We start from the raw sequence: 14,301 nt of genomic DNA on the forward strand, positions 1-14,301 counted from the left end.
GATTATAGAAGTAGAAATCAATACCATGATAGCTCCTCTTTAATCTCATCTAGTTTCCCTTTTAAAATCTGACCAAAGGATCTCAACCTTTGTATCTTTATGTTCTGGAATGAGTATAATCAAAATGAGAGCTGAAAAGGAAATCTCGTCCCTTTTATTTGATATGATTTATCTTGTCTTCATGTCATGACCATATGTTGTTCACATCCTGAAATTATTAACTTACCACATCGCCATTTTCCTTTTATTTATGACACTTCTGTTATGTCCCTAAATGGTTTTTTTCATAAAACAATAAAACATTTGACGTCAACCAAATTACCACTTTGGCTTTACGTCGAGACACCATTTTCGTTAAGTTGTGAATACTAGTGTAACACCCACAAAAATCATGAAAAAATTTAATCTTTTAAAACTAATTCCAAAATCATAAATTGTTTACAACATAGTTTTTGAAACATGTTCCATATCAGAGTATCCCAAAATCTTAATTGAAAACATGAGGATGTGTACAGTCATGCCTTCGCTTCCCATGGTCATCAAAAGTATCTATAACATAACCCAAAACTATAAGCCCAACGCTTAGTGAGTTTACTCCAAATGACCAACACGCCACATAATCATAATAACAACATGCATAAAGAGCCTTCAGGCTGACTGGATCACCTCATAAGCCTACATACTATCTGGACCGCTCACAGAACCTTAAACATGATTGGACCGCCTCATCGGGCCTTCAGTCCATCTAGACCGTTCTCTTGGCCTTCGGCCTAGCTAGTACGCCCCTGTGGCATGTAGTCTATCTGGACCGCCCTGGGTGTCTTGGCCTTCAACACACAGCCGGACTGCCTCAACACAACACACCATCACATATCAACATATACCATATGAACTCTCGCTAGCATATATCGATAACCATACATATCTAACAGATCACTAGGGATATCATCATCCTATATATCATGATACAGATATAACAAATCACTACAACATAGCATCATCCTATATATCAGGATACAAATCTAACATATCACTACAACATGCAATCATTCATCAAATCAGGATAATAATCCAAAGAGCCAACCTTGGTGCCTTCGACGCAAAAGTACAATGAGGAAAACTCACCTCACCAATTGAACGAAAGCTGATGAGGTTTCGACTCTGAATCTCAGCTCTCTAACTTGTATCTATCCCCACCAATTGACCAATTCCATCAAAATCCCAAAATACCTCCAAGGTCAAACTTGGTCAAAGTCAAAGTCAACTATTATCATGTCGTGGCTAGGCCTTGGTCACGTCGTGACAGCAAACCCGATCCAATTCCCACTCGACTTGACCTAAATTTATCAACTCAGTCAAAGAAACCATCTGAATTGGCATCACATTGTGGGCATCCATTCTCATGTCGTGACCTCCAAGGGTCCTAATAGAAAAGGGATTGCTTCGCTTCTTGCGTCGTGGAATTTCACACCCCATGTCATGAGCGTTTTCTGAGGCTAAAAATCGCCATTTAAGTTCTTATTCCATTATGTCTTCGATTCCACTTCTTCCAGATGTTAAAGGGGTCCGATAAGGCCCATAAAAATGTTTCCTTTATGTCCATGCATGCACCAAACATGATAATCCATTTTCTATGACAAAAAAGGAAGAAATAGGCTTCAAACATGCATGCATGCCTCAAATCTACACAAACTTCCATATTTAAACGTTATGAGGTTCTTGGGAGTCTTAGTATCCTTAAGGTTGCCAATGTATTGATCTACTCCACTCAGTCAAGCAATAACATCAATAAAATGGACAAAGCTCAAGATCTACCCATGCTAAGCAATAAAGCTGGACCCTTTGATACTTACAAGCATCCAAAAGCATGAAAAGATGATGATGATGCTGATTTTTTGCCCACACCAATAGTAGAGTACTTCGCTCTTCTTCCCACAATCTAGAAATGCACCCAAATGACATAGGACCTGAAAGAGTGTTAAGATTAGGGTTTTTGGAGGCTTACTGAGTGATAGAGGTTGAGGATGAGAAACCCTAGCCCTCTCATTCCCTAAATACCGAAAACTTAGAGGTTTTAGTCGTTAGCCGGCTTCACGTCGTGAACACTATACTGTTCACGTCATGGACTTTTAAATGATGCACAGGTTTGGATCAATCCTTACGACGTGATAAGGAAATCTTCACGTTGTGAGTAGGGCAATTATTGAAATTTCTAACTTCGCACTATTAAAGATAATACATACCTGATCTGGGTGTTATAGTTGGAATTCAACATCATAATTTTCCTATTTTACCCTCACTCATTTTATCCCACTCTCATTATATTAATTCATTTCCATTAAAAACTATTTATACTTTAGAATCATATCAATCATCTATCACATACATATAATTCCACTCAAATTCACAATTGCAAAAAATACCAAAGTATCCATTTCTCTAATTATATTTACCAATATTTTTATCTAGCTTTTAGTACACATACTTAAACATTTTATACCACTACTTCATTATAAACACCATATTTATTTATATCAACAAAGATTTTACTAATATCAATAATTTCATCATTTACTCAAAATGAACAAAACATCCTTTTTGGTCTAAACATTTCTATTACAATTTACTTAAAGATGAATACGATGAAGGATTCAAGACACGCATTTTTGGATACCCTAAAATTAAATGTCGTTTTATAATTTTTTAGGTAAGGCGCGCCTTTTTTTCGTTAATAGCTAGCAGCAGGAAAAAATCTAAAAAAATTAAAATACCTGCCTCATGTTTTTCTCTACCCTAAACTTGCTGTCCATCTTTCATCGGTCATCACAAAATCAACAAGGGGTATCCACCCCTCATCGACCTCTATCGCCTCTAACTATGACCGCCTCTTCTAGTCCCTCTCCCCCTCCACGACATGAAATGTAATCTCATTTCTTTTGGTGGTACAGTAAATGATTATTAATCTTCTGTTGCAAACGATTCTAAAATTTATGGAGCAAAGTGCCATTAATACATTTAGTACCGATATTTACTCCATTTTGACTAGCGGTCATCAAAAATTTCCATCTTCGTCGACTTCATTTCGATAGCGCCGCTGAGAAACCCTGATTCACTTGCTGTAAGTTCTTTTCCTTAGAACCATTCTAAATATTATCAAGAAACAGTTTGTTGAACGACTTTGTTTGGTATTATTAGGTCAATTGATGGTCGACATTTAGCCTTCAACATTCAACAAGATCAGGTAATGGCCAACATATAGTTGGTGTTTCAAAATGAACCACCATGATTATAGCTCCTTCGGCAACTAGAATATAGTTATATCCAGTCTATTATTTGATGAGCCTGATGAGTCAAACAGGCGGAAGAGGATGATGTTGGCAGCAAGCTAAGAGTCCGGGTTGCAGATGCGGAGACAGGAAAAGCTAAACCCTTGTTACAGTTACGGGATGTGTTCGTAAATGAAATCTTTGTCAAGTATGGACCGTCTTCAGCTTTATTTTATATCCTTATTTGGTAATAGTAAAATGTTTGTTTTGAATTTTGATTGGCAGTTATGTGTGATGGGTTTTAGTATACTACAAAATCCTATGGTGCACATACAACCCTATATACCTTGGATCTACGTTTTCACTAATTATACATGCAAATGGATTCCAAGGCATTAACCTAAAACTAGCATGCAATTTGACGTAAACAATACAAGATACTAGTTAGGATAACATACATCTTTTTTGTAACTTGATTCCATGTTAAGAGCCTAGTGCCCTAAGTGTGACACCTCAAATGGTTAACACAACACCAACAACAACTTGGAATAACTTGAGAGAAAATTTCTTATGCTTAAAATCGGCTAGCCCTCTCATATCAATCTTTAGGTCTGATTTCTTGAGTTATAGGATCTTTATATATTGTGGCTTTTAGGGTTACACCATGTAACTCATGACTTTCCATATTCTTCATGCTCCATTGGTTAAAACCTCTATGGAGTATCAATCGGTTACTCCATGGGTTTAGCCCAACATGAAGAACTATGGATCATAAGACCACATATATAAGAATGAATGATTTACACAATCAATCCCCATATATTTAATTACTCTCTTTAGATCAAAAAATTAATTCCAAATTAATTCTTGATCAATACTAATTAAATAATATGATTTGAAATTAATATATTAGAACTTATAATATATTAATAAATCATAAATATCCTTTTCTCACAAAATTCCTTCCAAATCATTCTGATGCCATGCAACCCAAATGGACCATGCCAAATCGAGTTAAGTACATACTAATTTTAGTTATGGACTTACACACTTATCCAACAATCTCTCACTTGGATAAGTCTAATAACTATTATCGCAAGTATGACTCTGCAACCTGACTAGCAATCGTAGCTCTTAAAAGAGGCTGTCGTACTCTAAACAAATCAATGACGCGTCCATAGATAAGGGATCAAATATTCCAACATTCTAGATACCATATGGACTGAGACATGGATTATAATCATACTCGCTATTCATCTGTTGTTTCCCGATTTCCGATTTGTGACGATTGACTAATTGAACAAATAAAATTAGTCCAGGCTCGGCCGAGCAATTACGTTTTTCATCACTAAATGATCGAGGGCCCCACAGATATTGCTTTTATCCCTCCAAGGGTAAAAGGAATGGATAAAATTCGACTCATATGCTTGCTCTATATACTTATCAAATCACACACAAAAATTTGTTTTATAACACCAAGTTACTGGTGCGTTTTCTCATAATAAATGTGTCACCTACTTGTAGACTGCAACTCCTATCTCTTGGTTTGAAGAATATAAGATATTATCGTCTCATGATCACTCATGATAAAATCCATGAAGTGAGTCAAATGAGCGTCGGTTTAATCCAATACTCAAATCTCATTCCAGGGGCACTCATGAACACTGCAACTATGTATAGGCCACCTAGACAAACTACAGACCCATCCATGACAGTCTTGCCTCACACCTATTTCCAAAGTATGATCGACTGTGGACGGTTTGAGTAACCTAGTTATTCAGGAAGTCAAAACATGCAAAATGAAATACAAGAATAAAATTAATCCTATATAGCACAAAGCACCTTTGAGAGTAAATAAAACACCTTTTATTTAAACACCATATTGATTACTTATTATTCATTGTATAGTGTTTCGAATGATCAACTTTATACTTGAATCTGAAACAATAGTCATGCCATGCTCCAAGCATGCACACTATGTTTGTTTAAACAATAGCTATGGCATACTCCAAGTATGCACAATATGTTTGTCTATGATCCTTACTTTGTGAAATATACCAATTGAACATGATTCTAATGATGCACATTTCACAATCACAAATCCTTATCGTAAATGTAAGAATACAAAATTCTTGTCATTTACTCTAATCTGTTAGATTCTAAACATACATCCAATTATCCTCTTTTAAAGACTATGCACAAAAGTCACAGTGACTCGGAAATAGACGTTACAATGTATTCCAATGGAGAGCAATTCCATGGAAATGAAGTCTCACATCCAAAGTACATTCCTTTTAACATCCTTCTTGTATTAAGTTTTCTAATCTTACACATATTTAATGAATAACATTCTAAGAACGTAATTTTCAAAACAAAATTTTCATTTTTCAACAACCAAATTTATATAAAAATATTCTCAAAAGTATTCAACAATAGTTATCGAAACATAACATTTCCCAAGATCACAAAATCAAATCCCTTCTCTAGTGTGTACGGGTCACGTCGGCACCTTCCCACGGTCCTCGCTAGTACCTGAAACACATAACACAACAACTATAAGCATAAATGCTTAGTGAGTTCCCCAAAATACTGCATACAACCCATATGCCACTCGAGGCTATAGTATGACCCTCCGGTCGATGTGTCTCAACGGGACCCTCCAGTCCTATAGCTCGTTGGACCCTCAAGTCCGGTTATAGCTCGTTGGACCCTCCGGCCCGGTCTGTATTGTTGGACCCTCTGGTCCGGTGTATAAAATCATAAAATATACATATATCACATAGCACATAATCTTATACATAACACATAAGACCCTCTGGTCCACATAATACCACTCTAGGTAACGTATAGTGAGAAGACTCACCTCGTGTAACTCGGTAACTCAGAAATCTCGGACTCAGTGAAGTAAGACCTAGCCTCCTCCTAATCATATGAATTAAACACTCGTCATCAACATATTTCCCAAGTCTAAACCATTCCCTCTAATCACTCTCAGGAAAGGTAAAAGACCATTTTACCCCTTACTTGGCTCAAATACACTAAAGTTGTCCAAACCCGAAAAATCAACAAAAGTCAACCCTCCGGGTTACCCTGCGCGTACCAAACGTGTACGCTGGGAGTACCTGGGGCCTTCACAAAATTAGGGTACGTGGACCCTTATGCCGCATGTACTGGTATTACGCCCATCGTAATACCCATCTCCCTTATCCATCTCATTCAGGTCTTAATCGTTTAAGACTTGCATCCAAAATTCAGATATGACTCCTCTAATATTACTTAATCCATAAAGTTGAAACCTTTAAGCCTTTGCATGGCTGTAAAGGTCACTCTGTTCTCAAAACACCTTTCCTCTTTCCATAATGAGACTATAACTCATGCATGACACAAGATCCATGTCCAAGACTGGATTTTTATGAATCCTCAACACAATATACACTAGGAAAGGTCAGATCTAAGCTCATGGAGACTCTTTGCACACAAAGTCTCCAAATTTGAACCAAAAACCCTAAAAATCGTCCAAAAAGCAAAACTTATGAAGAATAAGGAAAGCTTTGAGCTTTTTACCTCAGAAGGGATCTCCAACCACTTTAGAACTCGAATCTACACTTGTTCTTCAACTTCTAGCTCCAACAATGGCTCCTTCTTCTCCTTCTTCACCTTGAAAAGATAACTTCAAGCTCAAAAACACACACACACACAAGCTAAAGCACGGATCTCAGCTCTCTAAGGACTCACTCAAGGAGATATGGTGGCTAGGGTAAAGGACTACATGTTCCTTTTATAATGCACAAGCCAGAAATTAGGATTTGCATCTGGGCTCACTACGCCCAGCGTAACCCCTAGGTATGCCCAGCGTACTCGGGTGAGTCCGCGTTCAATTTAAGCGCGTGAGTACGCGCGACGTACACCTCAGTACGCCCAACGTACTCACCAATCCAACATACAACTTTAAGGGACTAATTTGCCAACTCTCCAAAATAGAAGGGTCATAAAGCTTACCTGGATTTCGGGCTATTACAATTCTCCCCCACTAGAACCAGACTTCCCCCTCGAAGTCTCAAGCCGCGAACAACTCCGGATGTTGCTCCCGCATCTCCGACTCTAGCTCCCAGGTCAGCTCGGACCCTCTCCGATGTTGCCACTAGACCTGAACCAGGGGCACTTCCTTGTTCCTCAGAACCTTGATCCTCCGATCCAAGATTATGATCGGCTTCTCAGCATAATTCAGACTTGCGTCCACCTGGATATCCTCTAATGGTACCACTGCCGACTCATCGACAATACACTTCCTCAGTTGCGACACGTAGAAGGTATCATGAATCCGGTGCAACTCCGCGGGTAGCTCCAAGAGATACGCTACTTTGCCCATCCTCGCGATCACTCTAAACGACCCACTATACCAGGGTCCCAGCTTGCCCCTCTTCCTGAATCGGATCACTTCTTTCCAAGGAGATACCTTCAGGAGCATGAAATCACCGACATGGAACTCTAGTTCGGATCGTCGCCTATCTGCGTAACTCTTCTGGCGACTCTGAGCGGTCAATAACCTCTACCTAACCTGTCGTATCTGCTCTGTCATCTGAAGCACTATCTCCGTACTACCTATCACACGTTGCCCTACCTCGCCCCAAAAAATGGTGGTACGACACCTCCTTCCATACAACAGCTCAATAGGTGGCATACCAATGCTCGAGTGATGGCTGTTGTTATAGGAAAACTCTGCCAAGGGAAAATACGTGTCCCAACTCCCGCCGAAATCCAGTACACATGCCCGAAGCATGTCCTCGAGCATCTGAATCGTCCACTCGCTCTGCACGTCAGTCTGTGGGTGGTATGCGGTACTAAAATGCAGCCTCGTACCCAATTCCTCATGAAATTTCTTCCAAAATTTGGAAGTGAAACGCACATCTCGAACTAACATACAACTCTGCCAGCCTCTCCGCGGAAGAGCTCTCACTGATGGCAAGGAAGTGAGCGCTCTTCGTCAACCTGTCCACAATCACCCAAATTGCATCAACACCCCTGGCAGTCCTCTGCCATTTGGTGATAAAATCCATAGTGATATGTTCCCACTTCTACTCGGGAATCTCTAACGGCTGCAACTAACCATGCGGAAGCTGGTGCTCGGCCTTAACCTTGCGACATGTCAAGCACCTCTCTACGAACCATGCAACATCCCTCTTTACACAGGGCCACCAATACTCCTTCTTTAGGTCCAAATACATCTTAGTGGCCCCAGGGTGGATCGAGAACTAAGATCTATGCGCCTCCTCCATCAATACGGTACGCGTTCCCCCCCCCCCCCCCCACAAACGGTACCCAAACCCGACCCTGGAACGTCATAAGTACTCGACTATCGGTAACAAACTCTGATACCTGACCGATCACTCGCTCCCTCTTGATGTTCTCCAGTTTCATGGCCTCCGCCTGGGCCCCTCGAATGGTGTCCCATACCGGAGTTATCACTGTCAATCTCATGCAAATATCTCGTATCGGGGCACCCTCCGCCCTATGGGTCAGGGAATCGGCTACAACAATAGCCTTGCCCGGGCATCAGATCTCACAGCCGTAATTCTTCACCACATCCGGCCATCTCCTCTGGCGCATATTCAGGTTGGGCTGATCCATCAAATACTTCAAACTCTTATGGTTCGTATATATAGTACATCGAACCCCAAACAGATAGTGACACCAGATCTTGAGGGCGAACACCACTGCCCCCAACTCCAGATCGTGGGTAGGATACCTCGACTCATGATGTTTCAGATGCCTCGATGCATATGCTATCACATGCCCCTTCTGCATTAGAACCGCTTCCAACCCTGATATCGATGCATCACAGTACACTACAAAATCCTTCATCCCTTTCTGGAGTGCTAGCACCGGAGCTTTGCACACTCTCTGGCGAAGTGTCTCAAATGAGGTCTGCTGCTCCGGACCCCATGAAAATGCAACCCCCTTTCAGGTCAACTTGGTGAGTGGCACGACGATCTTAGAGAAATTCCTGATAAATCTCCTATGATAACCAGCCAACCCAAGGAAACTCCTGATCTCGGTAGGTGACCTCGGCACCTCCCAACTCATCATCGCCTCAATCTTTGCCAGATCGACCAATATCCCCTTCTGGTTAACGAGGTGCCCTATGAACTGGACCTCTCATAACCAAAAATCACACTTGGAGAATTTGGCGTAAAGCCTTTCCGATCTCAGAACTCTGAGAATCTCCATAAAATGCTCCTCATGCTGCTCTCTGGATCTTGAATACACCAAGATATCGTCAATGAATATGATCATCGAATGATCCAACATCAGCCTGCACACCCTGTTCATGAGGTCCATGAACGCTGCTGGTGCATTGGTGGGCCCAAAAGCCATCACCTCGAACTCGTAATACCCATAACGAGTCCTGAACGCTGTCTTCTGGATATCTTCATCCCGAACCCTCATCTGGTGATATCCCGACCTCAAGTCTATCTTGGAGAACCAAGACGCTCCCTACAACTGATCAAACAGATTGTCGATCCTTGGTAATGGATAATGGTTCTTGACCGTCATCTTGTTCAACTCCCGGTAATCAATACACATTCGGTGTGAACCATCCTTCTTCTTGACAAAAAATATCAGCGCTCCCCATGGTGAGCTACTCGGTCTAATAAACCCCTTCCCCAGCAGCTCTTGAAGCAGCAAGGATAACTCGTGCATCTCAGGCGGCGCGAGGCGATAAGGCGCATTGGTGATAGGTGCTGCTCCCGGAACCAAATCGATACGTAACTCTACCTGCCTCTCGGGAGGCACACCCGACAATTCCTTGGGAAAAACATCCGGAAACTCGCACACTATCGGAACCTCATCAATCGAACTTGGCCTCCCAGCGGCCACTGGCATGTCCATCACATAGGCTACGAATCCGTTGCAGCCTTGCTGCAAACTTGCCTCGCCCTGGCCGTCGAACAAAATGCTGACCCACATCGGGTTCCCTTGTTGTACACCGTAAGTACTCCCCCACTAGGGTCTCGTATCGTCACCAATTGACGCTCGCAGTCTATGATAGCTCCAAATCGGCTCAACCAATCCATGCCCACTATAACACACACGTCCCCCATCGCAATCGGGACCAGATGTATTGGGAACTCTACACCGAAGATCTCAAGTATACATCCTCGAATCACATCTGTAGCTAACATCGCTCGCTCTTCAGCTATGGAAACTCGCAGAGGTCGACTCAACGCCTCTTGGCGGATACAAATGTGCTGACTAAATGCCAAGGAAACATATGACCGACTCGCACCCGAGTCAAATAATACCAAAGAAAGCACAGAACTCACAAGAAAAGTACCTACGCATATCATCATATAAGCACAATATCTCAACTCAAATAAAAGATAAATACAGAATACATACCAGCCACAACATCGGGCGCTACGCGGACCTCCTCCGCAGTCAACTAGAAAGCTCTCCCATGAGCCTTTGGTGCCTCGGCCTTCACTGGCCGAACCTCGGTAGCCCTCGCAGCAGGTGCAGATCCCTGCGCTGATTCCTGAAGTAGTTGAGGGCACTCGGCCTTCCGATGGCCGGTCTGGTTGCAATGGAAGCAAACCGAAAATCCCTTGGGGCAATCCCTCGCGATATGCCCCTCCTTCCCGTACTTGTAGCACACTCCTACCCGACACGACCCTTCATGACTCTTGCCGCACTTCCCACAAGTGCGGCCCTTCGTGCTCCCATATCTTGATTTAGCGGGTCTGGCCCACTTGTCTGCCAGCTGAGACTGATCCGGCCGCCGATCCATCCTCTGTGACTCGGCCTCCTCCCTGGCCTAAGTCTCCAACTCAATCTCCCTCTTACGGGCATTTGGCTAGAGCTCAGCAAATGTCCGGTAAGTTGAGTTCGCCACGAACTCCCAAATATCTCTCCTCAGAACAATCAGATACCGGCTCATGCGAGCCTGCTCAGAAGACACCTGCTCAGGGCAAAACATCTCCCTCTCATGAAACTTCCTGGTAATAACTGCAACATAATTAGTACCCTGCTTGAGGGCCAAGAACTCCTGAATCAACCGTTCCCTCTCCACCAGGGGAACATACGCATCTCTGAACATGGCGGTGAATCTCTCCCAGGTCACCTCACAAATCTCTTCCAGAGTGAAGCTCGCCGTCACGAACTTCCACCAATCCTTCGCTCCCAAGCGGAGCTGGCCAATTTGAGTTTTACTCACATCTTGAATAAATCCAAGGACATATTCGAAGAAATTCTGACCGCTGGTCGGAACAACTAGAAAATTACAAAAATGAAACTATAAATGTTCAGAGCGAACCATAGCCTCAAGTGCTTTGGACAAGAACACGTATAGAAACATCCCTCGATGTCAGAGATCCATCTCATCGCAGCAATCGGGTCCTGCGTCCCGTCGAACATGATGGGTTTTGAGCATTCTAACACTTCCTAAGTGTACATGCAACCCTAATAACCTTGGATCTATGTTTGTCTAATTATCATGCAAAGTTGAATTCCAAGGTTATATTCCTATCTAGCATACATGGGGAACAATTTTAACTTGAATCATAGATAGAATAACTTACCTTGTTGTTGCTTGTGTTCCTTGAAACCTTGTGAGCCTAGCACCCCAAGTGTGATGCCTCAAATGCTTCACACAACACCAAATGCTCTTGGAAAGACTCTTGAGATAATACACACTTCTCAAAATCGGCCAAGCCCTCTTGTTTCTTAGTGTTCAACTTGTGTAGCCAATTTTGTGGAGAATGGGACTCTTATATAGTGTTGACACATCTAGGGTTACACCATGTAAACCCTAATGTGTCATGACTCTTCATTTCCATGACCCATGGGTTTGTAACGCCCATGGAGCATCCATGGAGCATCTTATGGGCAGAACCCAACTTGATAATCCATGGAGCCTCTTAGCCCACTATATAAGATATAGATGATTTACATAATCAACCCATATATTTAATTAGTTATCCTTTGATCACTTAATTAATTCCAAATTAATTCTTTGATCAAACTAATCAAATAATATTATTAATATATTAGAACTTATAATATATTAATAATCTCCAAGTGTTATTTCTCTCATTTAGTCTTTCCAATTACATGGTGCCATGCAACCCAAATGGACCATGCCGTGTCGGGTCAAGTACAAGCCCGAAATAGTTATGGACTTAGACACCTTATCCAATAGTCTCCCACTTGGATAAGTCTAATAACTATATCTCTAGTACTTCAGGAACCGACCGGCAATCGTAGCTCTTTCAAGGTCTCTCGGAACTGAGAAGATGATGGTACGCCATTTAAGATAAGTGATCATATAATCCTCCGTTCTAGATATCAGCCGGACAAATACATGGAACATTGTCTTGCTTATTGTCCAACATTTGTTTCCCGATTTCCGATTTGTTTGACATAGAACTTAATTGAACACATCAACTTAGTTCTGACCGGACCCGGTACATGGGTCAAAACAAAATCATCGAGGGGCCCAGATATCAGCTTCTAATCCAAGAAGGAACAGATAAACTTCGACTCATATGTTTGTTCTACCACTCATTGTATTACACACAAAAGTACGTTTTATAACATCGAGTTACCAATGCGGTTTCGTACAGTCAATGCATAACCAACTTGTAAGTAACAAATCATATCTCTAGGTTTGAAGACTTATATGATATTACCGTCTCACGATCACTCGAGATAGAATTCCATGAAGTGATTGCAGTGAGCGTGGGTTAAGTCCAATGCTCAGAACTTATGAGCACTCATGATTGTTGTAGCCTTGTCCAAGACCTCTACAACCAAACATGACAGTCTTCATTCATATCTACTTCCAACATATGACCAACTGTGGAGGTTTGAATAATATGTTATACCAAACAAAATTATTCTGGAAGTCAAAACATGCAAAAGAAATATAGTAAACGATTGACAAGAGATAGCAACACTTTACTCATAAATAAAACACTTTTATTCATCATCAAATGTCAATTACACTTTACAAATTTCGAGATTATCTAACTACTAAATCTAATATCATCCTTCAGCCCTATGCTCCGAGCATGCTGAAGATGCTTAACCCGAGTCAGTCCCTTTGTGAGGGGATCTGCCGGATTCTCATCTGATGATACCCTCTTTGCCACGAGGTGTCCTTCTTCGATCCGATGTCTAATGAAATGGTATTTTCTGTCAATGTGCCTGGATCTACCATGATCCCTTGGTTCCTTGGCTAAGGCAACAACACTTTCACTATCACAGAAAATTCCATTGGCTCTTTAATAGCTGGTACAACTCCAAGGTCTCCAATGAAGTTCTTCAGCCATATCGCCTCCTTTGCTGCCTCGCTAGCTGCAATATACTCTGATTCACAAGTAGAATCAGCCACTGTCTCTTGCTTGGAACTCTTCCAAGAAATTGCTCCTCCGTTTAGGGTAAAGACCCAGCCCGACTGAGAGCGGAAATTATCCCTATCAGTCTGGAAGCTAGCATCACTATACCCTACAACTCTCAAGTCATCACTTCCACCGAGGGTAAGAATCCAATCCTTAGTCCTCCGTAGGTACTTGAGGATATTCTTTACCGCAGTCCAATGTGCCTTGCCAGGGTTCGCCTGATACCTGCTAACCATGCTCAAGGCAAAAGCTACATCGGGTCAAGTACACGTCATAGCATACATGATCGATCCTACAGCCGAAGCATAAGGTGTTCGACTCATTTCTGCTATCTCAGCCTCAGTGCTAGGGCTTTGTGTCTTACTCAATCTGGTGTTACTCTAGATAGGTAACTCTCCTTTCTTGGAATCCTGCATGCTGAATCCCTTCAGCACCTTATCCAAGAAGGTACTCTGACTAAGTCCAATTAGTCTTTTACTCCGATCTCTCAAGATTCTTATCCCTAGAATATAGGCAGCTTCACCAAGGTCCTTCATAGCGAAACACTTCCCAAGCTAGGACTTTACTTCCTGCAGGGTTGGAATGTCGTTTCCTATGAGTAGTATGTCATCCACATACAATACCAAAAAGCTAAC

This window comes from Lactuca serriola, chromosome 3 (genome assembly GCF_051521515.1).
Source record: "Lactuca serriola cultivar US96UC23 chromosome 3, Lser_US96UC23_V15, whole genome shotgun sequence".
Taxonomy (NCBI): domain Eukaryota; kingdom Viridiplantae; phylum Streptophyta; class Magnoliopsida; order Asterales; family Asteraceae; genus Lactuca; species Lactuca serriola.